The sequence below is a fragment of the Silurus aristotelis genome, assembly GCF_946808225.1.
Source record: "Silurus aristotelis genome assembly, chromosome: 24".
Lineage (NCBI taxonomy): Eukaryota > Metazoa > Chordata > Actinopteri > Siluriformes > Siluridae > Silurus > Silurus aristotelis.
Window position 1 is genome coordinate 1,290,621 of NC_139597.1, and position 2,500 is coordinate 1,293,120.

The window sequence follows — 2,500 nt, forward strand, 5'->3', positions numbered from 1 at the left end:
AGTTGGTGTGAAAGAGGCAGATGTAGAGGACAGGGGGCGATGGAGACTGATGATCCACTGTGGCGACTCCTAATTGGAGAAGCCAAAAGAAGAAGATTTACTTATGTATATATGTGTGTGTGTGTGTGTGTGTGTGTGTGTGTGTGTGTGTGTGTGTGTGTGTGTGTGTGTGTGTGTGTGTGTGTGTTGTGGTGCATTATTTATTTGCTGTGTGCGGATTACATAAACACTGAAAGAGTCCAGATCCCCCCACACACACATAATTCTCAGATCAGATCTCCCTTACAACCATTAGGCATTAGTGAGCTGTGTGTGTGTGTGTGTGTGTGTGTGTGTGTGTGTGTGTGTGTGTGTGTGTGTGTGTGTGTGTGAGTGTGTGTGTGTGTGTGTGTGTGAGTGAGTGAGTGAGAGAGAGAGAGAGAGAGAGAGAGAGAGAGAGAGAGAGAGAGAGAGAGAGAGAGAGAGAGAGAGATGAAATGATGTACTGTACACAGATGCATGAGCAGGATAATCACAGGGAAGAAGTTCATCACGGATTTCATGCCTATAAAAAGCGGCACTTTGCACTTCCGGTCCGATTCCGCACCTGGAACTCGTGCATGGTGGTGCGGAATGAATGAAGCATTATAACGCCGCTATGACGCCCTGACAGCCGCCCGCTTACCTGATAGGTGTAGAAGCGCGTGCCGTTGGGCGGGTGCATCTTCGGGGCGCTCGTCCCCGCGCTCATGTCCGCAAAAATCATAGCGGTGTGACAGAGTTTAGTCCCGCGCGCAGAGGTAAATCCTGATGCGGGAAGGGACGCGGGACGCGGGACGCAGAGACAGAGACACTGAAAGAGACACAGAGAGACACAGAGAGAAGGGACGGGCGCTCCGCGTCAGCGCAGTGTCTCTCTCATCCTTTCACTGTGCCGGGGATGATGCTGTGCACGAGCAGCGCGCGGCCGCACCATCCCTCTCCTCTGTTCCCACTGCGCGAGAGCACGCGCTCCACGGAACCGCGTAAGTCCTACTGCATCACAGCCAGCGCTCATCACCCTCCCTGTGTCCTCCTCCCACCATCACAGTGTCCTCCTCCCACCCTCACAGTGTCCTTCTCCCACCCTCACAGTGTCCTCCTCCCACCATCACAGTGTCCTCCTCCCACCATCAAAGTGTCCTCCTCCCACCCTCACAGTGTCCTTCTCCCACCCTCACAGTGTCCTTCTCCCACCATCACAGTGTCCTCCTCACAGTGTCCTCCTCCCACCATCACAGTGTCCTCCTCCCACAATCACAGTGTCCTCCTCCCACCATTACTGTCTCGTCCCACCATCACAGTGTCCTCCTCCCACCCTCACAGTGTCCTCCTTCCACCATTACTGTCTCCTCTTACCATCACTGTGTCCTCCTCTCACCATCACAGTGTCCTCATCCCACCCTCATAGTGTCCTCCTCCCACCATTACTGTCTCCTCCCACCATCACAGTGTCCTCCTCCCACCATTACTGTCTCCTCCCACCATCACAGTGTCCTCCTCACACCCTCACTGTTTCCTCCTCCCATCATCACTGTGTCCTCCAACCCTCAGTGTCTCCCATCATCACTGTCTCTTCCCACACTTACTTTCGTCTCTGTTCTCTTTAGAAAGCCACGCTGTGATTGGTCAGTCTACTGCTCTTTCTATCTCCACACACAACAAACACCATTAACCAACACATGATCCAGCTCGGCCTACTGTACAGTAATTTCATTCATGTTTATTTGTATTGAGCTTTTTGTCTCAGAGCAGCTTTACACAGATAATGTGATGATAAAAAGTAAATAAGATGTACTTTAAAAGTGTAAGTTTGTCCCTGATGGGCGAGCCAGACTACAAATCAATGGGGGGGTGGAGTCTGACCTGATCCAGCTCCACCTACTGCCTACATGTCCAATGAGGTGTGAACTTCTGGAAACTTTACCTCTGACTGTTACAAAGCACTGACACTCGAGACGCCATCGATACATTACATAAACGTCTTTATGGAAACGCCACCATGATGTGTTTACACACGTCACTTCACCTGTCTACACCAACCGTCCAGAGTCCCTCTGAACGAGCTGTTGCTATAGAAACGTATTGTAACGAGCACATTAATATTAACCTAAGAAAAATAATCAACATGTTCGGACCAATCAGAATCCAGAACTGAGCAGAACATAACTGAACTCTGTGTGTGTGTGTGTGTGTGTGTGTGTGTGTGTGTGTGTGTGTGTGTGTGTGTGTGTGTGCGTGCTGCTGATCACAGTTTTGTACAGATTGGGGGTAATTAATGATCCTTAAGAAGCAATTAACATCTGCTGTGGCTTGAATTTATATAATACACTGTATAAATGCAGAGACATGAGTAACATCTAAAATATCCAGGGGTCATACACACCCCTGTGTGGGAGTCTGACCACGCCCTCATCTCAATATTCAATATACTCAATCTCAAAGGTTTCTCAGGGTCGCCTCACCTGCACCTCCTGTGGAC

The 2,500-nt window shown here is 50.0% G+C and overlaps 1 protein-coding gene across 4 annotated transcripts in view; it reads right to left on the minus strand.

The window, feature by feature from the left end:
• Positions 1–2,500, minus strand: part of ppfia2 (PTPRF interacting protein alpha 2) — an 86,664-nt gene that overhangs the window by 55,193 nt on the left and 28,971 nt on the right. Inside the window, exon 1 of one of the 4 annotated variants that reach the window (XR_014531449.1) lies at positions 665–1,144. The exons of the other annotated variants lie outside the window; for them this stretch is intronic. The gene's annotated coding sequence lies outside the window, so the exon portion shown is untranslated. Of the gene's footprint in view, positions 1–664; positions 1,145–2,500 lie in introns of those variants that run through there. 4 annotated transcript variants of the gene reach the window in all.